Source organism: Adiantum capillus-veneris, chromosome 5, assembly GCF_014529385.1.
Source record: "Adiantum capillus-veneris isolate H3 chromosome 5, ASM1452938v2, whole genome shotgun sequence".
Taxonomy (NCBI): domain Eukaryota; kingdom Viridiplantae; phylum Streptophyta; class Polypodiopsida; order Polypodiales; family Pteridaceae; genus Adiantum; species Adiantum capillus-veneris.
The window spans coordinates 102,414,267-102,440,568 of record NC_140935.1 but is presented as its reverse complement, the minus strand read 5'-3'; positions in this window follow the sequence as shown (position 1 = coordinate 102,440,568).

The following is a 26,302-nucleotide window of genomic DNA, read 5'->3' as shown; positions in this document are numbered from 1 at the left end:
GCATATTGAGGGTGCCTCTGTTCATACGGACACCCATTACCCATCCACGATAGGCTCTAGACCCTCAGCGGGGACACAAGGTAGCACCACCCAAGACCCTAAAATAGCCGCTAGTGATTCCTCCTCCGACTCAGAAGTCATGGAAGCATACCCTACCCAAAACACTGAGAGAGAAGGCCATGCACCTCCCGAAGCTCCATAGCCTAGTACTAGTATGTTTAGCCGTTTCATGGAAACATTAGGTAGAGCTACTCGCTCGGAACCTGATGCAAATGAAGCACACGAAGGGGGTGGGGAAGTGGACTCTCCTTTCACATCGCACGTGGACCCCACACCCCCAAAGAGTGTCCATGTGGATATCCTGCCAACTTCTTACCAAGAAGGCCCTGTTGAGCTGCCTCCTTCAGAAGTTCCCTCTAGAGTGCCGTTGGTGACAAGTAAAACCACGGGGAGCAACATTGCTTCTACCTCACAAGAAACCGTTAACACCTCGACTCTAGAAGGATTGTTCATTAATGATCATTGGACATACGACCTCCACACTGAGGTGTTGACGGATCTACACTCTGGCCACGCCTACCATGTAGGATGGATAGAGATTGTACAATCCACCTCTAGTGCCACGAGCATCGAAGATCAACAGAAAATGATCTGTAATGTTATCCATTGCGTTATTCAATCAGAAAGGCAAAACCGAGGGGTAAATATACTCTCAACTGGCCCCATGAGATTTCTGGATACGAGCAAGGCTCAACAGCCTACTCTATCACAAATGGAGACTCCTCTAATGAGCCCCATGGACCCATCTTACGTCATTTCACCTGGGGTCTCTATGCAATCTGAGCCTCCGAGCGACAACTTTAGCTTCCCTAGCTTGGCTCAACCCTCTATTAAGGAAAACACAGTGCTCACTCCAGGGATAAGCCTGACGGAGAATGTACCGATGACATCTACAGTTAGCGCAGTGCCACTACCTAGTGTCGTAGTACCTAATATGGGGCCTCGACCGCATGTGCCTCTAGCCCCTTATGCACACATGGCCCCCACACCTCCAATTGTACCACTTGCTTATGCTCCTCGAGTGCCGCTCCCTAGCCCTTATCCGAGTGGACCTATGGCCGGTTATGTTCCATATCCTGCATCATCCACACATATGCCAAGACCGGTACCCGTCCCTCTTTCACATATGATTCCAAGAGTACCTCCACCGGCCCTGCCTCCTCACATAGGTGACTTGGCAGCGTTTGCTCAAACCATAGGTCGATCTATCGCGGAAAATATGCGTCATGCATCTGATAGAGAGCCAAACTCACGCAAAAATTCAGTGGGGACGAAGATGCTAGAAAACACATTGAAGTGTTTGAACAAGTATGTGATTCCTTAGGGGAACGCAACGAACTGCATAAGTGCAATGCCTTAAGCTTGACATTAAGTGGGAAGGCTGGAGATTGGTATAGAACCCTAAGGGTGGACGAGAAAACAATCTACCCTACCCTTCGAAGGTTGTTCCTAAAGGAGTACATACGAGAAGGTGTGCTTTGGGGTGTACCATCTCAGCTACAGAAGGGCGAACGTAAGGAAGGAGAGTCAGTAAGGGACTTCATTAGTCGTCTAAAGCACTTAAACTCTCGCTGCCCTGTAAATGAGCGCTTCAACAATAACCAACTGCTTGATCGATTCATCCGAGGGTTGAGGAATGAAGGAATCTATAATGGACTAGTGATTAGAGGTATCACAACCTGGGAAGATGTCACTGCCAATGCAATCCAATTAGAGGACAACTTGATGATAGCAGGCATGAGGGTGTCTACTGACACGAGATCCACTAGCTCACAAGCCATTGAGTATGAACCCATGACTGCAAAGCCCATTTCCAATGAGCCAAAGGTATTTGAGACATTCTTGACAGACCTCACCAAGGCAATCCAAGAGTCTCTTAAGGATAATCGACCCCCTCAAAATAGTCACATGTATCCAAGAAGGGAGCAACAATGGTGTTCCATTTGCTTAGGTCCACATAGCACTAGTGAGTGCCCTACGTTTAGAGTAAAATTTAATGGAACTTGCAACGCATGTGGTAGGTATGGTCACCAAGCTAAGGATTGTTTAATGATCAAACGTATGATGGCAAATAGACCACCTGTAGCCTGGACGGATGCACCTCGAGCTCCTATATTGATGCCTGCTCCACCTGTTGAGCAACTACCGCAACACATGGTCCCTAGATCTCAAAATGTTGTACCAGCTACACCACTACCACCTCCTGTGCTAGGACTGCAGCCCCCGCATCCAAGAGTCGCCCCTATGAACCAAGTGGGTTGCGAGCCATCTAATGCTTATGCAGATGGCTGTGAGGAGGAAATAGACACTAGTATTGCCTACGGACTTGATACATTGGAAGAGTGTCCTATATACTACATGGAAGATTGTTGGGGGCAAGTCAAGCCGGTTTATCAAGCTGCTGCACTCGCATGCAGAGGTCAAAATATCAACACCCAGGCTAGGAGGCCACCTCTTCAATGCTACGAGTGTGGTGGACCACATCGGGCAGCGGAGTGCCCTATTAGGCTGCAAAAGAATGCTGCAGAGATGAAAATGAATCCAGGGACCACATCTGCAATGCCAATACACACATGTAATCGTTGTGGCATAGATCACTTGATTGCCCAATGCCCCTATAACCCAAATGTGCCTAAAATCACACCCCTAAATTTGGTCGAAATTTCTAGTGTGACATCGCCAATACCACCCGTCGCACCCGCTTATGCGATTACACGGTCCATGCTTCAAGGGCCAGGCCATATCCTCGAAGAGAGAGATACCGCGTCAGTTATCCAAGCAAAGAAAAAGAAGACACGAAGGAAGAGGTCGCAGAATACGGGAAATTCAAAGCCAAGTTCCAAAACAAACATAGGAACAGGAGATGACCCCGTGTATATGAATGACCTCGAGGATGATTCAGATTCAATCGAGACAATAGAGACTAGAACCAATACCACAAAGGGAAAGACCGACAAAGAAAACCGTAACATGGAACCAAATGAAAACCGAATAAGAGAAAACCATAAAGAGCCTCTGAAAACACCACAAGTGTTTCCAAATCCAATCCAAGACCCCCAAGATAAACCGCAGGGGCAAAAAGGGAAGAATCATAAAAAGAAGATTGGGACGTACCCAAACCCAGTAGACGAGATTGAGCAGGTGAAACATCTAAGAGGTTTAGTGGAGGAGACTCAAAGGAAACTAGAACCAGAACCCATGCATGTCAAAATTCATGACACAGTGTTTCCCACGCAATTTCATCCACCCCACATGAACCATAGACCGTTAGCCATATCTAGTATCATCCAAGAAGGGAGTGAGGACGGGACATCAGAAAGTGAGCATACACCCTTCTTGTTGGAAAGGATGTTTAACGAAGGAATACATGATCCCATTGAGGAATATGAGATTCCATCCTCACCAGTTCCTAGTCAAGGACCTACACCCTTAAAAAGGCCAATGAATATTGCCAAACTAGTGGACTTCATGTCTTCTGAGGTCCGAACCACGATCATAGCAAAGCTGTATGGAGATCCTGAGTTATTCCTTGCACTTCGAGCATTCCTTAACGGAGAGCTACGAACGGGATTACCGCAGTTTGCGCAACCAAATAGGCCTGACTCGATTATGATTGATGAGGAAAATCATGTGCAATCACTTGACTTAGATGGACACGAGTCCGTGATCGAGGTACCCATTAACGAATTAGGGCAGTATTTTGAAGGCGAAGAGTCTAATGCGACCCTACCCATCACTACCAAGGGATTAACTATAAAGGGAATTCTTGATGGTGGTGCGGGAGTTAGCATCGTTACAAAAGATTGTTGGGAATCCATGGGAAAACCCCGCCTCAGTGTTACTAACATTGTGGTAAAGATGGCAAATGGTACCATAGCCAAACCTATGGGGATGCTCAAGGATCTTAAGATCAAAGTTCTAGGACACAAGGTACGACATACGTTCATTGTAATGGATTTCTCTAAACACCTTATGTCATATGAAATGATTTTAGGACGACCATTCATGAGGGAAGCACAAATGGTTCATGATTGGTCTAAAAATCATGTCTATTTGCAATTCCAAGACTCTGTCCTTAGAGTGGATTTGGTGACTGGTAAGGTACACCCCTTAGGGAGTAAAACCATTATTGATCATCACTCTGACACCACAGTTCACTCGGCCCCACTACAATATTGTTACACTTGTAAGAAGGATACAGACATTGGCCAAGATTCTCCTTATATGGATATCCTACCTGGGATGACTGAGTCGGACAATGTGGATTGGGTTCACCTAGCAGCAACCATAGACACTTGGGGAAATAGGGGGACGACCTGGGTAACACCTGAGGGGGATGAAATGCCTGTACCCTTAAATATGCTACAAGCAATGCATATCGCTTCCGACAAGACTCATCCTAATGTAACGAAGAAAACATACAAGTGGGTCCCTAAAGCTTCTTTAGTGACCATAGCTAGTGCTAAAAAACAGAAGCCTTGTAAGAAACGTACCACTCGCTCCAAGAAAAGTAAGCAAATGTTGCGATGGATCCCTAAACGACTATTGGAAGCCCAAGGCTACTATCAAGGAAATGATCAAATCTGGGTGCCAAAACGTAGATTGCGCTCTTACCTGTCATCTGGCCCATGTAAACCCAATCCTGGGGCTCCAAAACAAATTGAAAATCGTGGAAAGGAAAAAATCACGGAATGCGACACACCTACTCCAGAGCTAGTTTGGGTACCAAAGAAAGAACGATTTGTTCCACCTAGCTCAGGAACAGGAAAAGAAAATGAAGCTTCTTGCTCTTCATGTAGTTCCTATACGGAAATAGAAGCTTCGACACAACCTCCACCTACCATTGTACATATCCATACAAGCAAGAAAGAGTTTGCACCTCCCGTTGTAGATTCACCACCTCCAACAATGTTGCAAATAAAATCATGGGAGAGTACCTTACCACCCTTGCAACTAGATGAAACACATAGGGTGATCGAAAACTATTGGTTAAAGCCTTTACCCATAACAACTTGGAACAATTGGTTTCAAAGGGTGACGACATCATTTCAAACGGTATGATCTACCCAAGGAATGGGGGAGTGTTTGTGGACATCCATTATTCACTTGCTTCCCTCTCAACCTTTCTCCCTGACCTCTATATCTCCCAACCTTAGGGAATGTACATATAAAGCTTTATACTCACAAAAAACAAAAAAATAAAAAATAAAGAGCAAGAGCAATTAGCAAACGAGTATGCACATTAAAAGTCAAAACATTGACTCGGACCTACACATGTCACATCTGGTACAGTGAAACAGAAACCTATGCCATAAAACACCTTTGATCCTCATCACTTGAGTGATGGAGGGTAGGTAAGATTAGTACGATAGGAGTGTTTCTGTTTTAGAGTTGAGAGATTAGCGAAGTTCTCTTTTCCCACTAATGTGCCTCCTGGAGGTATTCCTTTTGTTTCCTAGTGTGTACAGGAGCGTGTTGCTATTGATAGGATTTGGACCTTCATGGAACCTTTCTCTCGTTCACACTTCAAATCAAGCGCGACCATCAACACAAACAGGTTTTTTATGTCCATTAGCATTGCCCTTATCTTTTTGCATCCATGTTTGTCTGCTTTGATTATGATTGGTAGCATAATATTCAGCGCATTTGCTTAGTATCAAACATTTAATTCAATGTAATGTTTTGTCATAATCACTTGTCTAGGTTTAAAAATCAAGCAGTCCGACTAAGCTAGTTTGACCAAGCTAGGTATTAGAAATCTTCTCTTAATACCATGGGGAATGCCTTCCTAATAAGCAATGGTTACTTAGGTTCTTAATCCGATTTAGGCAGCATTGTGTGAAATGTACTAGGGCTTTCTAGTGGGCTTAACCCTCACGGCATACGGACACCCTATGATCTATAAACGTTGTATTATTTAGAGTCAGGTACCGGGCTTGTCGGACCAATAGGAACACGGTAAGGGTGATCGCCGATGACAGGCGCACTCTAACTGGAATATTCAAGGAGTTAGTTGGCTAAGAATGGGCGCCCAAGTGTGAATGGGGTGAGCTCATATAAAAGCCACTAAACCTAATTTCTACTCATTCTCTCATTTGTGCAATAGAAGAGTGCTCTTGCTCCATCTCCATCTTCATCACCGTCTCCTTCACCATCTCCTTGTGTGTGTGCATGTGAGAGAGAGAGAGAGGGAGAGTGTGTGTGCGATCGAGCATTACGAAGGCACGACGGCGGCGAAGCGGTTGAGTGCGGCACGACTGCAGCTTCTTCTTCATCGCGGCGAGGAATCCACTACGAAGGCGAGCGTAGAGCGGTGAGTGACACACCCTTTGCTCTCTTGAGCTTGCTAGTTCAGGCTTGTTGTGTGCTTTGAGCCATTTGTGGCTCGCACACGGTGTATCGGCAAGTCCTTTGCTTCGACAGTGCGGCAAGGAGCGCACGCGTGGTTTTTGTTGACTTTTATTTTCTTATTTTTGCATGAAAAAAGATCTTTCCAGTACTAGCTATCACATTGGGGGGGGGGGGAATCTCTTATCACTTAGTCACATCACTTTATTGAAGCTTGAAAGAACTTGGGAAAGGGGAAGCTCAAATTTGTACTTGCAATTTGAAAGATCTGACAAGCGACCACCAATCATATAACCAAGCTAATTCATTTGTTTCAATAGCTATGTATCTCCTCTCACCATGGAAGTAGCATTGTGGCAAATTTTGAAGAATCTGCTTAGTAAGTATTTGATTTTATTTGCCCATTAGAAGCAACAAAGTGGGTAGAGAGAGAGAGAGATAGAGAGAGAGTGTGTGTGTTCGCCAACTCCATCCACATATCCAAGCATGCCTCATGACTCATCATCGAAGTAGCATCGCAGCACAAGTGGGAGAGAGAGAGAGAGAGAGAGAGAGAGAGAGAGAGAGAGAGAGAGAGAGAGAGAGAGAGATGCGCACTTCCCTTGACTAGATAGAGTTGCTAAAGAGAAGTTATGGGTAGTAAATATATGATGATAACACATTGATATGCTAGATTGTAATGCAATATAGCTCTAGCTCTGGTTAAAAGTTTGGATCATGATGGATACAAATTAAGTTCTTCACAATTACTCTTGTCCTTCCTTAAGTATACCACCATTGGATCTTGATTGCATTTCATTGATGCTTGGGTTATAAAAAATTATTGGTTTAACCCCTTCTCACCTAAAACAACCTCAACAATTGTCTGTCATAGATCATGTACTATTTAAAGAGCTTCCGTCTGGCTAGTTGGGGGAATACTATGAGAGCTTTCGTGTGGAGTAGACTCCTATCCACGATGTTCCTTTCTTGATAAAGCACTTTCACTTGTGTTGAAGAGCTCCCTTACAACCCTTGCTAGGATGGAGTCAAGGATTACAACATAGGCTGGGGGTGCACTATGTAATCATGTCAATGTACCACGTGAGTTCAGTAGGAGGGGTTTTAAAATGCAAGAATTTTAGGCAATTTAATAGAGATACTTAAAAACAAGGGGTTTTCATATTCAATTTTTGTTAAAAAACCCTAAAATAAGTGCACCCCCCGAGCTCCCTACATTGGGTGTGCACAAAATTTCCTTAGTAGTATGGGCTAGACAAGTGTGAGATAGCGCCTACAAGTAAGGCTAGGTTGACGAAAGTCAAAGTCAATATTCACCAATCAGCCTCAATCAAGTCAACCTCAACCAAAGTTGACCCTAGCCAAAGTCGAACTCAATTGAATCAACTTTAGCTCAGCCAAACTTAGCTCAAGATGATCAAGGAAAAATTAACCTCATCTAAGTTGACCTCTCTTGAACTCAACCTTAGCCAACGTTGACCTAAGCTACTTCAACCTCAACTATGTCGACCTCATCCCAATGTCCAATGGTATGTGTTCACGAAGTTAGCCAGGAAGGCGTGGGGCCTCTGGGTGTGAGAGATGTGTGTGTGTGTGTGTGTGTGTGTGTGTGTGTGTGTGTGTGTGTGTGTGTGTGTGTGTGTGTGTGTGTGTGTGTGTGTGTGTGTATCCGGAAAGATAATAGGCAGATTGTTGAGGGCAAACCATATAGCATGGTCAAACCAAATTATGCTTGACTCGCACGCAACTTTGGGGTCTAAGAATCTGCAAGCACACTTAAGGTAAGGCCTCAACACATTCCATACTGTCTCGGTGTAGTAATCAGCGTTACTTTTACTAAAGGTCATCACCCCTTTAGTTCTTGCATACAAACCTGTATTCGAACTACATTTTTTATCATCAAGGAAACTCATATTGAACGGACCTTTAATCAAATCCCCTTTGTCCAAGAGTTGGATCCCTTTCAGAACTTTAAGTTTGCATTCCTCAAAAGTTGCAGGGGCCAAGTTGGCAAGGAAGGCCCAGGTTTCCATAGATATGGGTGCTAGAAATCCTTTATTTGGGAACATCCATAGCCTATGGTCTACCCCCAAGGATTCTACCTCAATTTTCCTTGAAGGTAAAAAAGGAAATGCCCTAGAAACTTTCGGTACCATTTCCAAAAGCGAAGCTTCACTGAGTGAACAAAGGTCTTTCTGAAATTCTTTTACCGCTTCTAAAGCCGCTGCATCTCTACAAAAGAGGCTATTCGGTGGAGAGACTATAGGCGTAGAGGGAGCTATAACAAAGATAGGACTAAGCCCACAAAATTTTCTAAGAAGATCGGAGAGTTCAGAGCCTTTGGAAGAAAAAGATGCTAAGTCCTGAATATGTGTTTTGGAAAGTCCAGCCAGATTAGAAGTAAATTCCATCAAAAGGTTGATACCATCAGATTTATTTTTTACAAGGAGAGCCAGTACTTTAACACTAGGTTGGTAATGGGACACTTTTATGTCCTGTTAAGTGACCATTTTCCTTGAATTATGTCAAGAGTTTCAAAATGGATTTTGAGGTGCTATCTATCTAGAAAGTTGTCTCATGAGCTGAAAAAAACTCGAGATTTTTTTGGAAAATCAATTCCATCTTTAACATTGTCCTTGCACAACATTTCACAACCTAAACTGTGTGAAAAAAACGGGTCCTGTTTTTGGCTTTTTTCAACTTTTTGCAACTATACCACTCTAGAATTCATGTTTGTGAGGTCTATAATGCTAGGGAACTATCTTTAGTAGTCCTCAACATGTCCTGATGCTTCTAGGGAGACATAAATATTAAAGTTGTAAGATATGACCAAATCACAAAAATTGTCAAATCCTGTTTTTTAGCCAATTTTAGCTCTTTTATGATTTTTTGGTAGATTTCATGATATCCAAATGCATTTTTTATTTTCTATGTCGCATATTGTAACATAAAGCTAACATTCCTTGAGTTTTGGGGCACCTAATACCCTATTTTGCATAGTACACAACGATGGTTGATTTTTTCAATTATAGAAGAAAACGAAACATTATAGTATATCAAGTATAGCTTTTTCAATATTGTAGTTTCTTGTGACAACTACATGCATTTTGTAGGTAGTAACCATATCTAGTCATAAGGATCTAATTTGGCTAGATATTGAATAGTTTCTATGGGATTCTACAAGTCATAATGTTGAGCCCAGTTTTTCCATGTTTGCTGTATTTAACACTTCATCTTTGTCCCCAAGATTCCCCTTGGTAAGAGATGTATTATTCTTTTGACATGCTCCATGGCTCCTTATGAACATAAAGGACAATAGGGAGCTAAGAAAACATGCATATATTATTTGTATTGAGCGTGGCTATAGAAACTTTGATGATAGGTTTGCAGAATGGTAAAAATTCAACTTTTTTGTACCTATTTATTTTGGCAAAACAAAAAATAGTGAGTGAGAAGCAATCATATGTTCTGATCACCAACCCATTGAAGTTAACTAGGGAATTTATCTCAAGTCCTACAAAAATCCCTAATCTTATTTTTATGCAACAAAACGTAAGAAATGACTGTTTTGATGAAAATTCACTGGTCCATCAACTTTGGAGGCTTGGTGTGACCAAAAGATGAGAAATTTTACAAGTTTATTATTTTTTTCATGTTTAGTAGGCCTTGAACTATAACCTCATGAAAGGATTTTACAAAATGAGTGGATCTACTATGGTTTTGGAGGTATTTTCAAAACCCTGAAAGGACACTTTTATGTCCTGTTAGGTTACCAACCTAGTGTTAACCCATTAGTCAAATTAAATAAGTTGGACAAGAGACAGACTAGAATCCTTCGAAGCATCGTAAATTAGGGCAGAGGCTTCTCTATCTTGTATACATTTTAGTACAAGTAGAGAGGCAAGGGAAAGGGGTTCCACAGGAAGAGCAAGCCCTTGGGAAAGGGAAACAATCTGAAAGGTCTTTTCAATTTCTTTCGCGAGTCGTAACTTCTCCGAAATCAGAGCTCTTTTTTCTAGGTCAGAGCACACTTTAACTCTTGCAGTGAGCTTTCCCACAACCTGGTTAACAGAAGTAATAGATTATGTAAATGATAGTATTTAAGGTAAAGTGAGAGTCATGAATACAAAATGGAATGGTAATGCTAGCAACCTTACACCAGTCAGGTTAAAAAGCCACTGAGACTGTGTGATAGTACCCCGCACCCCGGCCTATTAGAGTATAAAAATTATGCTATAATAGGCGAAAGTTTCTAGAGTCATTGTCTGAGAGAGATCAGCGAAAGTTTCTAGAGTCATTGTCTGAGAGAGATCAACAGCCAAGTCAATCTTTCATTTGCGTTTATTGTGTGTGTAGCAGTTCTAAATCTATATATATACGCAAACGAACACTAACTGTTCACAGACCAACAATTCTAGAAAAGTACAATGGATTTGTACAATAATCTCTTTGCTGTTGAAATAAATTATGTACAGGGTAATGAAGATAACAGAATAAAGCTCAGGAATCCTCAAACCCAAGGTCTGGGAAATTTTGCATCAAAATAAGAGATCCACCAATTTGTTAAGAACGGAATGTTTTAATCAAGGAAGGTAGCCCTCACCTGCACCCATAGCCACAAGAAAACAATTTGTTAGCACGTGACTGTACGCAGGTGATGCTGGGCATCCCAGTTGTTATCCATGTCACCAAAAAAAAAAACCACAGTTCTTAACTTGTATTTTGTTGTTGTTTTTTTTAGAAAAAAAGTTCCTTGGCTTTTTTGCCAAACTGAAAAAAGGAGAGTAAAAAACCCCTAGAGCAGTTATATATCAGGTTATTTCTTGAATATATAAAAAATATATATTTTTTTATTTATTTATTATAAAACTTTCCTTGTCAAACTTAAGATTTATAGGAGAGATTTTTTAGGTAGATTAAAAAAATTTCAATTTTAATCAGACTGGCAAAACCAGATTCAAAAAAAACCAGATCCGGTCAGCCACACCTAAGATCAAGCTGAAGGTGTAAAGTTAGACCTGACCAGATCATCAAGTACTAACTCCTTTTTCTCTAAACATCTGTATTTATTAGAATTTGGCAGCATAACCAGTAATACCAAAAAAATTCTCATTAAGTATCAATTTTAAAAGCATCAGTTTTCCAAGATAAGTTTCCATGAATCTCCTCATACCCCACCAGTATACAAAATAAAGTTGAGTATCATTCAGTGATCTGGCAGTTTAGATCAGTTTCCTTATATGCCCATGTTTTTGTAACTTTGCGCTATTTTCATGTCAAGCAACCAAAAACAAGACCAGAGTGAGAGTATGTAATCCATACTAGGCAGAAAGAATCAACTACTGATGTGTACTCATCAGTGTTGAGTTTTTTACCAACCAATTTCTATTACTATGGATATTCCCAAAAGTATAATTATACCAATGTTCCAAAGGTGAAACAACTTAAAAAACCAGTCAAACCATCAAGCTTTTTCTTTACAACCATCATCATTTATCAAAACACAGAATATTATCCATATTTATGTGAGATTTGATGCAATTTTTTAAAGGAAGACTAAGTATGTAAGCAGTTAGTACCCAACAAGAAGCAAGGAAGTCCTGAATTCCAAAAAAGGACCTCTATCTTAACAATCTTCAGAAAAATCTATCTATAACCACCCAACAAGGTAGGGTTTATTAAAATTTTAATAATCATCAGAGGTGTGATTTAGAATATCTTAGCGGCTGTGCACCGAAGAAGCGAAACCCGGCAATCAGCCGATGCAACCTAGCAAAAAAATGAACGAATTGATATGTAAAAAAGCCATCAGATTCAAAAAGATAGGGCACCAATTTCCGAAATCTATACATAATGACCTCTTTAGCCGATTCAAAAATATACACCATATCTAGAACCCAAAACATTCCGTGGTCTTATCCACTTACCAATGGTACCGAGCCCTGTATTATTACAGCTGACAAAACAATTTCCGTACCAATCATATATATCCAATACAGCACACACCCCCTTTTTTTTAATTTGAATTTCTGATTTTCAAAAAACCAACAATATCCTTTTTCATTTCTCCTACTGCGTAGCAGTTTCACAAACGAACGCATCATCAAGCAATAAACCACTTTACCTTTAAGTTCCACACATCCAAAAAATTCCATTTAGCAGAGAAAACCTGTTGTAGCCAGAACTTCCGGCAATACACCAATATAAAAAGCGCAGAATAGATTTTCAGTTAACCTGTAGATTACGAGCCGAGGGAACCTTAACAATCGATTTTTCGGATTTTTTCGGCATGATGCAACCACATTCTTCAGCAGACACTCACTCACACAGTAATGACCTCACACAGTAATGAACTCACACACGCAGAGAAGTGAACCAAAAACGATGTTGCTAAGTGAGTATGAGTACTCACCATTTTATACAAGTTGAAGTCATCTGTAGACGACGCGACCCACAATGGTACTGGCCCCCCTCCCATCGAGGTCACTTTATGCTAGCAAGTCTTTAGGGATTAAATCAAGCACGAGATCCGGCAGTATCACGCACCTTACGCATTAATCTTGCTTACACTAATTGACTACAGACACCCCCCTCTTAGTACAGGCGGTGGCATGTAGTAGGAGGCCCGCTTACTCAGAAAAAAGCCACCATACTCTATTTCCCAATTTTACCCTAATACAAGCTAAATTTTAAAGTTACATGCAAGGACTGGCAGTGCGTGTCACATTATGGCCCCCCCCAATTACCAAGGCATTTCCATAGTCCCCGCCCAGCCGGAGTGATTGCCACTGGCCTCGGGTCTACATTCATATAATTCCCCCGAGCCATATGATAGGCTCTTGGTATACTAAAAAGTGAGAGATAAACCACCCTTCGGGTAGTTTTATATAGTTTTCCCTTTTTGTCTCGGGGTCGTACAGTGTGTTTAAAAGAGAAATTGTGATTTAAACAAGTCCAGATTCCATTTTCCAAAACCACTCCTGCTATATTGCATACTTGGTGAAACAAACCATGCTACAAAGCATTTTCTGAACAATGCTAAGATAGTATAAAGTTTGAATGCACGGACAGTTCAGATTGTATACCAAACACCTAATTTGTAATGAATACCAAACCATTCCATAGTTGATACCTGGTCCTTTAATTAGTTGAGAATTTTATTGTATTAAACCTCGGATGATCATACATAGCAATTTTTTACACCTACTTCCCAACCCTATGGTAAGCTAAATGTCATTCAGCCATCACTAGGGTAAAAAATTCACCAATCATAATGGTGAGAGTAAAAAATAAATAAAAATTGTCTAGGAGTAAAAACTAGTGGGTCTATATAAGATTGGAGATATATTTAAAAAAAGCAAAGTCCAGAGTTCCCTTTCCGGTGTTTAGCCTCTTCAGCTAATCAGCTTACTAGTCGTATTATGGCATACAAACAAGAACAGGTTTTTTCTATAGCAACTGCACATCTTTATCTGTCCAGTACATCTACTCAGAGAGAAACTTTACTCCGTTATGAACATCATTTATTTCCAGAGTTAGGAACCTCAGTTTCTCAAACCAAGTGGTGGACCTATCAGGACCGAGTGACTCGAGTGACTCTATGGGGTCGAGAGCATTTCAAAAATAATATCCGATTGGCGATGGTTGTTGAGGTACTGGGCCTAGGTCCACAATATTATTACATAGAATATTCAATAAAGCCAGGTTTTTCTGATCGGTTATACCTGCTAGCCCAGTTTCTACCTGCTCATAAGATTTTCTGGTATCATAATTATGGTCATCAATTAAGAGGATATTTTAACATTACTCCACGCACTTGGGAGTATGGGGTCCTCTTGGCGACTCATATCCTACCTTTGGCCAATCGTCCAAACACATGCTTCTACTGTGACAGTTGTTTGTGCGATCATGTAATGGGCGGTATAATAGAGATGTAGATGAAGGGCTCCTGAAATATTTAGCAGCTAAGCTTTTTTGTTCCGTGAAAGATTTTGTGTGTGTGTGTGTGTGTGTGTGTGTGTGTGTGTGTGTGTGTGTGTGAGAGAGAGAGAGAGAGAGAGAGAGAGAGAGAGAGAGAGAGAACATCAAACATCAATAGCTTCAACAATCCCCATGATAATATTAATCCTTCAATAAAGCTTAATCAAGAACCAAACCGGGTTGTTAATAGCACCAAACTTGAATTAGATAACGATTAAGGAGTTTAAGCTCCTTATAAATTTTTAAGAAAACTTATCAACAAGATTAGCAGAACATAAGCTCATGATGAAGGAGAGAGGGGGTGGAAAATCCGATCGCCTTGAGCTCTCCTTGCCAAAAACTCTTTGAGATCTCTCTCCCCTATCACCTTTAGTATTGATAATATCGGTTTGCTCATTAATACACTCCACTTCCAATTCCATAGTCCTTGATCTTTCATAAATAAATCCATTTGCAAAATAGTTCCACTATGTGGGATATGTTCTGCAAGCTCTCGTACTTGATCTCTAAACTTCGAGCTCACAACTTCTTCAACAGCGTCAAACATCCGATATTCTAGAATTCCTCCGCTCTTCATCGCCGCCTTATAGCATGCAAGGAAATACTATGGATCGTGCCCTTGAAAAATACCACACAGTTCCCATACGGCATCAAGTGCCATCGCCACCGCATCATCAATCTGCTCTCTCTTCTTCATGACTTTCACTTCGAGTAGATATCCTTGTACTAATTCAAGCATCATCTCGAGCAACCATATTTTTATCAAATCCTTTGGATGTTAATGTTTCCATAAGCTTCATCATCTGCTCTGAATTCTCCATCTATATTTCCCACCCCGGCTCGTTTTGTATTGGGTTCACCAATGATGTCAAGAGATAAGGTGTTTGCTAGGGGAGCTAGGCAAGCGGGGGGGCCTCTTGCTGTGAGAGATGTGTGAGAGAGAACAGATAAACAGGGATAGCTCCAACAATCACCATGATAATAATAAACCTGAAGTAAAGCCTAATCAAGAACCGAATCGAGCCGTTAAGAGAACCATAACTTAGATTAGATAATAATTAGGGAATTTAAGCTCCTTACAAAAGTGCAAGTGAACGTATTAACAAGATTAGCATAACATAAGCTCATGATGAAGGAGAGAGCAGTGAAAAAGCCGGTCGCTTCAAGGTCTCCCTACCAAAAACTCTCTAAGATCTTTCTCCCCCTTCACCTCCAAAAATCAACACTCCCCAACTACACAAAAATGATAGAATTTTTGCCCTTCTACGGCGAGTTCTTCTATTTTTGGCTTCCTTCTATTTTTATCAACCACTTCGGTCCTTTTTAGCATGTGAACCACTCCTTTTGAGTTGTTATTTTCGACATGACTTGTGAGGCCCGCTCGTGAGGCCCCCCTTGCTAGGCAGGCATCGGGTAGGCAATATCGTTGGCCCTACTACTGGTGGGAGGGTGCCCCTTTGTATTCAAAAACATTGGCTTCTAAGGACACATGGGAACTCCCCACATCAACATATCACATCGTCAACTTTATCACGCTATCGGTGGTAGTCACCAAAGCCAAAAACAATGCCGAATGCCACCAGGGCCACCACAATAGTGTGCGAGGTAGCTTGCACCATGGCCAAGCTCTAAGGAGCCTTCTCTCTCCCCCTTCTTAAGACCATAAGGATCCCACGCTCCATCTCTTATAAACCAAGCCTCTACCCCCACACGCCACATACGGGTTAATACACTACCACATGGCAGGCCCTCATTATCCAGCCTCCTTTAGCCTCAAACTCTTAGAAAATGCCACATGTGACCAATAATAATAAAACCTTTTTCTTCCCAATACTTCAAAGTCTTGTAGCCTGATGCTCATAGGTTCCATGTCTCGGTGACAAAACCCTGTGAAAATCCTCCGAATAGGCTTCAAATCATGATATCCCCCTCGCCCATTGACTTTGTCGAGTCCTCGAATGGCGCCAAAAAGTCATTTGATGTCCTATCGACAATTGTCGCCGATTTCAAACTTCAATATCTTCCCGATCCGAGATTCGATTGGTGAGCTGTAAACTCCTTTGACCTTCACACATGGAAAACCTTGGTGAGGTTGAAAAAACAAGCCCATGGTACAACGACCATGGTGACCAACATGACAAAGAACTAGCCCCCGATGAAACTTCCACTAGCAATATCTTGGTACCCAAAATCTTGTTTGCCTATTTGAAAAAATTGACGTGCTCCATAAGATGAGCACTTCTGCCTATGCATTCACTTCATCCTTGACCCTTCATCTATAGCTGTCTGATCAATATGAATCTGCAAATCATTCTGAACTTCAAACTCTTATAACTTTCTCATGATAGCTCCGATTGACGAGCCGTAAAGACAAGCATGTGGAGCACAATGAGTATTGCATTTCTAATTCCTAAACTTATATTTTTGAAAACTTCAAATATATCCACTTTTAGCATCAAAAACATACTTTATGGCCCTGTAAATCCACATCTGGTATATATTTAGCATTAAACTTGCTTGTTACCGAGCCTTGGTCATTGCTTGATAAACATATTGACATCAAATAGGTTTAACTTGTATCCTTTTAATCTTTTCCCCATCATGAAAGTGGAGCGACACGACATCCACCTCCTTTGAACCTGCACAGTCTCCAGTCTGTGCCAATCGGTCCTCAATCTGTATCTTCTATAAGCACTTTAAGCTTCTTTCCATCATCAAGCTCACAGAATTGGTAAGTATATGCAAAACCATATAAGGTCTTAACACTAGGTTGGTAACCTAACAGGACATAAAAGTGTCCTTTCAGGGTTTTGAAAAAAACCTCAAAAACCAATATAGTAGATCCACTCATTTTGTAAAATCCTTTCATGAGGTTATAGTTCAAGGCCTACTACACATGGAAAAAATAAGAAACTTGTAAATTTCTCATCTTTTGGTCACACCAAGCCTCCAAAGTTGATGGACTAGTACATTTTCATCAAAACAGTCATTTCTTACGTTTTGTTGCATAAAAATAAGATTAGGGATTTTTCTAGGACTTGAGATAAATTCCCTAGTTAACTTCAATGGGTTGGTGATCAGAACATATGATTGCTTCTCACTCACTATTTTTTGTTTTTCCAAAAGAAATAGGTACAAAAAAGTTGAATTTTTACCATTCTGCAAACCTACCATCAAAGTTTCTATAGCCACGCTCAATACAAATAATATATGCATGTTTTCTTAGTTTCCTATTGTCCTTTAGGTTCATAAGGAGCCATGGAGCATGTCAAAAGAATAATACATATCTTACCAAGGGGAATCTTGGGGACAAAGATGAAGTGCTAAATACAGCAAACATGAAAAAACTGGGTTCAACATTATGAGTTGTAGAATCCCATAGAAACTATTCAATATCTAGCCAAATTTGATCCTTATGACTAGATATGGTTACTACCTACAAAATTCATGTAGTTGTCACAACAAACTAACAATATTGAAAAAGCTATACTTGATATACTAGAATGTTTCGTTTTCTTCTATAATTGAAAAAATCAACCATCCTTGTCTACTATGCAAAATAGGGTATTAGGTGCCCCAAAACTCAAGGAATATTAGCTTTATGTTACAATATGCGACATAGAAAATCAAAACTGCATTTGGATATCATGAAAGCCACCAAAAAAATCATAGAAGAGCTAAAATTGGCTAAAAAACAGGATTTGACAATTTTTGTAATTTGGTCATAACTTACAACTTTAACATTTATTTCTCCCTAGAAGCATTAGGACATGTTGAGGACTACTGAAGATAGTTCTCTAGCATTATAGACCTCACAAACATGAATTCTAGAGTGGTATAGTTGCAAAAAGTTGAGAAAAGCCAAAAATAGGACCCGTTTTTTCACACAGTTTAGGTTGTGAAATGTTGTGCAAGGACAAGGTTAAAGATGGAATTGATATTCCAAAAAAATGTCAAGTTTTTTTCAGCTCATGAGACAACTTTCTAGACAGATAGCACCTCACAATCCATTTTGAAACTCTTGACATAATTCAAGGAAAATGGTCACTTAACAGGACATAAAAGTGTCCCATTACCAACCTAGTGTTAACTATGTCACCAATGGTCTAGCTTTATCATTTATTAAATTCCCATCACAAATCTTTGTTCCATATTTGACATATCAACACACCCAATTAAGGAAAACCCTTTATAGTGAACTCCTTTAAAGTCAAGTATGCTCCAATTAGTTGTGCACACGTCTTGACCATCATGCTCGATTTAGGGAGATTCCTCAAGCTCAAGTATGCCTTACCCTGTCCATGTAAGCTTATTGACCACTAAACCCAGATCTCTTCCCACTTAGCATAAATCAAAAAAGGCAAAACCTATTTTCAAGCAACCTGCTACAAGGATAATCAATATCCTTTGAATGCGCAACTTGCACTTCAATAGCCTCCAAGATCAAATGGGATAAGAAGGAATTTCCCAAACACTAGAGCAGAATAATATTCACATGAGCATACTTTCCCCGTATCAATCAACATCAAGCATTTCTGGTGCAGGTATGCTATTCCTGGATCTAACAGGAAGCAACCACAATGCATACCAAAATGTACCCGTGGGGGTGTGCGTTATGGCTTGAGGGTTGGACCACCACGCACCAAATGGCCATGCAATGAAGGGGGGGCAAAAAAAAAAGGATTACTTAATGTTTTTGAAGTTTTTTTGGGTGGACTTTGGGGACCCTTGAAGGAGGGGTAATGTGGAGCTTCCATGTGATGAAAAGGTCATCCCACATCCGCTCACAGGAGCTGGAGGCCTAGAGTATATGGGGTAAGGGGTTAGGGACTATGAGAGTATAAGTGAAGACTGGAGAGCTCCACAAGCTCCGGGCTATGGCGCGTGCGTTGTGCAGGTGGCATGCATGGCGAAGCTGGGCGATAACCGAAGTTTAGGGTGGCGTTGCTTGCGTGGATAGGGTGATGAAATGGCAGGCTAGCCCGTGACGGCATGTTCTAACGAGAATCAAAGTTGCCCCTCCCTAAACCATTTTTGAAGGCAAATGCTCAAAGGGAGCAATGACAGCGCCATTGTTCCAATATGCCACTTTAGTGGATTCATTAGATAGCAAGGGAAAACATGCAATTCATCTAAAATTCACATTGTTTTATGACCTTATGTACAAACTCTACCAATTCATTACTTAAGGTGGTTTCATTTTATGTTTATGCAAATTGTGTCAAATCTCCAAAACTGCGCACGCCAAAAATCTCACTTTTAATTGATGAACAATATTTCTCAAAATTGAGTCCCAAGTGTGGATTTTCCGATCCACATTAGTGATTTGGGTACAAATGTTTTATATGGATGCAAATAGAACCTTTATAAGCACAATTTCATATGTTTTAGATGACAATGTAGGTTTTGCAAGTAATTTTGCAAAACGAAATTTCTAAAATGAATTGAAACTACAAGTTACGTGTGAGTTTGATATATGACGAGGCTATGGAGCAAAACTTAAGGTCTATATTGAAATACGTATTTTTTGTGTATATATTGGTGAAAGAGGCTTTGAAAGGCTAGATTTTGCCTCTCTCTCTCAGCATTTTCAAGATTCGGATTTCTTGCTTATAATGTATATTTGGTGTAAGAACTAAGTTTTTAAAGTTAAATTATTGTTACTTAACATGATTTTCTATCCAAAAATCTTTCAAACAAAGCAAAATCTATTTTGAATAAAAATTTATGATCATTTTATGTGATTTTTGTCCAAACTGCACTAAACTTTTATGTTCTTTTCATCTTAGAACTTTTTCTCATAATTTGAATATTGGGATTGAGTTTTACATGAACAAAATTTGGCACTCTTTATCACCTCATAATCAACATGGAGTATGAGCTTGACTTCTAAATCATGTTTCTAGCTTCACCAAATAAATATGACAAGTTGGTGGAAAAACACGACACTTTAGTGTCTCAAGACAGTAAGTGTCCAATTATAAAACTAGTGTTAAAGTGTACTTGCACTATGTAGATAGTGAATATGGTTTTTTTGAAGCTATTAAAAAATACCTACACCATTTCAAAAAAGTGAAAAACCTTGCAAAACATCTAAAATGCAAATGTGACAGATTAGTTTATTATGGTAATGGACACTCAAAAGACCCCTCTTGCATAAACTCCAAAACCCTTTTCCTTTCCCTAATGGTTTTAGCTTCAAACAGCTTCTCTACCTTTTCCTTACCCTTTTCTCATTTTGAGTACTTATGTATGCTTTTTTTTTTTTTGGAAGCCATTACATATGCCATACAAAATACTTAGTGTTTCCCTTTGGGCCCCCAATCTTGAAATATTAGAAAATATTTCAAAATATCTTTATCTTTTAAGTTGTTTGCAGCTTCATTTCATTTAGTTTTACGAGAATGTGCCCATTCAACCACACCCATATGTCTCAAGTGCATAAGTGAATGGTGAATTTAGAAAATGCAAAGACACATGAAGGCGGAGTGTCAGAGTTTTTTTTTTTTAATCAATATAAAAGAAGGTGGTCAAGTATACTTCAGTATATTTGTGCTTCTTTTCTCCTTTATTTTCCCTTTAAAAGCATTTTCTTCTCTTGGAGCGTCTTTGACTATGCAAGTAGTGATGAATATTTTATTTTTGGAGCCAGTACGAATACTTGTTTCAATGAAAAGTGAGCATTGCTATTTATTTGGCATGCTTTAACGTGGTGTTAACCCTCACGGCATACGGACACCCTATGATCTATAAACGTTGTATTATTTAGAGTCAGGTACCGGGCTTGTCGGACCAATAGGAACAGGGTAAGGGTGATCGCCGATGACAGGCGCACTCTAACTGGAATATTCAAGGAGTTAGTTGGCTAAGAATGGGCGCCCAAGTGTGAATGAGGTGAGCTCATATAAAAGCCACTAAACCTAATTTCTACTCATTCTCTCATTTGTGCAATAGAAGAGTGCTCTTGCTCCATCTCCATCTCCATCACCTTCTCCTTCACCATCTCCTTGTGTGTGTGCATGTGAGAGAGAGAGGGAGGGAGAGTGTGTGTGCGATCGAGCATTACGAAGGCACGACGGCGGCGAAGCGGTTGAGCGCGGCACAACTGCAGCTTCTTCTTCATCGCGGCGAGGAATCCACTACGAAGGCGAGCGTAGAGCGGTGAGTGACACACCCTTTGCTCTCTTGAGCTTGCTAGTTTAGGCTTGTTGTGTGCTTGGAGCCATTTGTGGCTCGCACACGGTGTATCGGCAAGTCCTTTGCTTCGACAGTGCGGCAAGGAGCGCACATTTTTGGCGCCGCTGTCGGGGAAATGCCCTACACTAAGCTCGATTAAGCACTTTACGCTTTCTTGTGGTGCAATTTCTATCATAGGAAAGGTAGGGAATGAGTGTGTGTAGTTGTGTGGAGAAGAATTTGTGAAGAAGGAAGGTGTGTGGTTGTGTGGAGAAGGTTTTTTGTTACACTGTACTGTCTTTTTTGTTTTCTGTTAAAGGAGTTACATTTTTTTGCAATGTACTGTTAGAATTAAGGTATTAGCTATGGAATGTTAGTTCTGTAAGGTTCAATGTTAGTTCTGTAAGGTTAGTTTTGTAGATCTGTTAGCTACTGTAGTACTGTGTAAACAGTGTTAGAGTGTGTGTGGCAGTATCTCCATTAGTTGTAAGTAGATAAGTTAGGTGTAGGTTAAGTGTGTGTGCGCGCGTGCGCGCGGCGCGGCCGCGGCGACTTTAAAAAAAGAAAAAGTAATAATAATAATAATAATTCTTTTTCAAAAAAAAATTCAAAAAATAAAAACGTGAGGGAGGGGGAGGTTAGATTTTCGAAAATAAAAAACGTGAGTTATAAAAACGGACGGGTTGGTTTGTATAAAAGTTAGATCGGGATCATTTCCCCAAGCCCAAGCCCAGGCCTCAGTCCTCAGTCTTGTGATATATACTAAACTCACTCTTATATATATACCCTACCCCCTCAAGAGGGAATGAGAGCATGTGGGACAAGTCCTCCACTCTCCTCCCTTCTCTTCCCACTTGCACCCTTAGACTTGCTATTTGGAGCCTAGTTCCCCAGCTAGGAAAAGACTGTTTCGGGCTTTTTTGGAGCAAAATAGAACCAAACAGTGGGCTGTAAAGCACAACGTGTCCCTCCTAGCGATACGCTCGTTTCGAGCTATCACACGGCCCATTCCACGACACGCTCTAAAAAATCTAGCAAAAAAACAAACAAAAAAACACGCAAAAAACTAGTCACAAGGCCTCCTAGAGCAGCTTTTTGACACCTTAGGGTATCAAAAGCACATGAACTTACGCTCTGGGCGGGTGCTAGAACACGAGCATATTGAGGGTGCCTCTGTTCATACAGACACCCATTACCCATCCACGATAGGCTCTAGACCCTCAGCGGGGACATAAGGTAGCACCACCCAAGACCCTAAAATAGCCGCTAGTGATTCCTCCTCCGACTCAGAAGTCATGGAAGCATACCCTACCCAAAACACTGACAGAGAAGGCCATGCACCTCCCGAAGCTCCATAGCCTAGTACTAGTATGTTTAGCCGTTTCATGGAAACATTAGGTAGAGCTACTCGCTCGGAACCTGATGCAAATGAAGCACACGAAGGGGGTGGGGAAGTGGACTCTCCTTTCACATCGCACGTGGACCCCACACCCCCAAAGAGTGTCCATGTGGATATCCTGCCAACTTCTTACCAAGAAGGCCCTGTTGAGCTGCCTCCTTCAGAAGTTCCCTCTAGAGTGCCGTTGGTGACAAGTAAAACCACGGGGAGCAACATTGCTTCTACCTCACAAGAAACCGTTAACACCTCGACTCTAGAAGGATTGTTCATTAATGATCATTGGACATATGACCTCCACACTGAGGTGTTGACGGATCTACACTCTGGCCACGCCTACCATGTAGGATGGATAGAGATTGTACAATCCACCTCTAGTGCCACGAGCATCGAAGATCAACAGAAAATGATCTGTAATGTTATCCATTGCGTTATTCAATCAGAAAGGCAAAACCGAGGGGTAAATATACTCTCAACTGGCCCCATGAGATTTCTGGATACGAGCAAGGCTCAACAGCCTACTCTATCACAAATGGAGACTCCTCTAATGAGCCCCATGGACCCATCTTACGTCATTTCACCTGGGGTCTCTATGCAATCTGAGCCTCCGAGCGACAACTTTAGCTTCCCTAACTTGGCTCAACCCTCTATTAAGGAAAACACAGTGCTCACTCCAGGGATAAGCCTGACAGAGAATGTACCGATGACATCTACAGTTAGCGCAGTGCCACTACCTAGTGTCGTAGTACCTAATATGGGGCCTCGACCGCATGTGCCTCTAGCCCCTTATGCACACATGGCCCCCACACCTCCAATTGTACCACTTGCTTATGCTCCTCGAGTGCCGCTCCCTAGCCCTTATCCGAGTGGACCTATGGCCGGTTATGTTCCATATCCTGCATCATCCACACATATGCCAAGACCGGTACCCGTCCCTCTCCCACATATGATTCCAAGAGTACCTCCACCGGCCCTGCCTCCTCACATAGGTGACTTGGCAGCGTTTGCTCAAACCATAGGTCGATCTATCGCGGAAAATATGCGTCATGCATCTGATAGAGAGCCAAACTCACGCAAAAATTCAGTGGGGACGAAGATGCTAGAAAACACATTGAAGTGTTTGAACAAGTATGTGATTCCTTAGGGGAACGCAACGAACTGCATAAGTGCAATGCCTTAAGCTTGACATTAAGTGGGAAGGCTGGAGATTGGTATAGAACCCTAAGGGTGGACGAGAAAACAATCTACCCTACCCTTCGAAGGTTGTTCCTAAAGGAGTACATACGAGAAGGTGTGCTTTGGGGTGTACCATCTCAGCTACAGAAGGGCGAACGTAAGGAAGGAGAGTCAGTAAGGGACTTCATTAGTCGTCTAAAGCACTTAAACTCTCGCTGCCCTGTAAATGAGCGCTTCAACAATAACCAACTGCTTGATCGATTCATCCGAGGGTTGAGGAATGAAGGAATCTATAATGGACTAGTGATTAGAGGTATCACAACCTGGGAAGATGTCACTGCCAATGCAATCCAATTAGAGGACAACTTGATGATAGCAGGCATGAGGGTGTCTACTGACACGAGATCCACTAGCTCACAAGCCATTGAGTATGAACCCATGACTGCAAAGCCCATTTCCAATGAGCCAAAGGTATTTGAGACATTCTTGACAGACCTCACCAAGGCAATCCAAGAGTCTCTTAAGGATAATCGACCCCCTCAAAATAGTCACATGTATCCAAGAAGGGAGCAACAATGGTGTTCCATTTGCTTAGGTCCACATAGCACTAGTGAGTGCCCTACGTTTAGAGTAAAATTTAATGGAATTTGCAACGCATGTGGTAGGTATGGTCACCAAGCTAAGGATTGTTTAATGATCAAACGTATGATGGCAAATAGACCACCTGTAGCCTGGACGGATGCACCTCGAGCTCCTATATTGATGCCTGCTCCACCTGTTGAGAAACTACCGCAACACATGGTCCCTAGATCTCAAAATGTTGTACCAGCTACACCACTACCACCTCCTGTGCTAGGACTGCAGCCCCCGCATCCAAGATTCGCCCCTATGAACCAAGTGGGTTGCGAGCCATCTAATGCTTATGCAGATGGCTGTGAGGAGGAAATAGACACTAGTATTGCCTACGGACTTGATACATTGGAAGAGTGTCCTATATACTACATGGAAGATTGTTGGGGGCAAGTCAAGCCGGTTTATCAAGCTGCTGCTCTCGCATCCAGAGGTCAAAATATCAACACCCAGGCTAGGAGGCCACCTCTTCAATGCTACGAGTGTGGTGGACCACATCGGGCAGCGGAGTGCCCTATTAGGCTGCAAAAGAATGCTGCAGAGATGCAAATGAATCAAGGGACCACGTCTGCAATGCCAATACTCACATGTAATCGTTGTGGCATAGATCACTTGATTGCCCAATGCCCCTATAACCCAAATGCGCCTAAAATCACACCCCTAAATTTGGTCGAAATTGCTAGTGTGACATCGCCAATACCACCCGTCGCACCCGCTTATGCGATTACACGGTCCATGCTTCAAGGACCAGGCCATATCCTCGAAGAGAGAGATACCGCGTCAGTTATCCAAGCAAAGAAAAAGAAGACACGAAGGAAGAGGTCGCAGAATACGGGAAATTCAAAGCCAAGTTCCAAAACAAACATAGGAACAGGAGATGACCCCGTGTATATGAATGACCTCGAGGATGATTCAGATTCAATCGAGACAATAGAGACTAGAACCAATACCACAAAGGGAAAGACCGACAAAGAAAACCGTAACATGGAACCAAATGAAAACCGAATAAGAGAAAACCATAAAGAGCCTCTGAAAACACCACAAGTGTTTCCGAATCCAATCCAAGACCCCCAAGATAAACCGCAGGGGCAAAAAGGGAAGAATCATAAAAAGAAGATTGGGACGTACCCAAACCCAGTAGACGAGATTGAGCAGGTGAAACATCTAAGAGGTTTAGTGGAGGAGACTCAAAGGAAACTAGAACTAGAACCCATGCATGTCAAAATTCATGACACAGTGTTTCCCACGCAATTTCATCCACCCCACATGAACCATAGACCGTTAGCCATATCTAGTATCATCCAAGAAGGGAGTGAGGACGGGACATCAGAAAGTGAGCATACACCCTTCTTGTTGGAAAGGATGTTTAACGAAGGAATACATGATCCCATTGAGGAATATGAGATTCCATCCTCACCAGTTCCTAGTCAAGGACCTACACCCTTAAAAATGCCAATGAATGTTGCCAAACTAGTGGACTTCATGTCTTCTGAGGTCCGAACCACGATCATAGCAAAGCTGTATAGAGATCCTGAG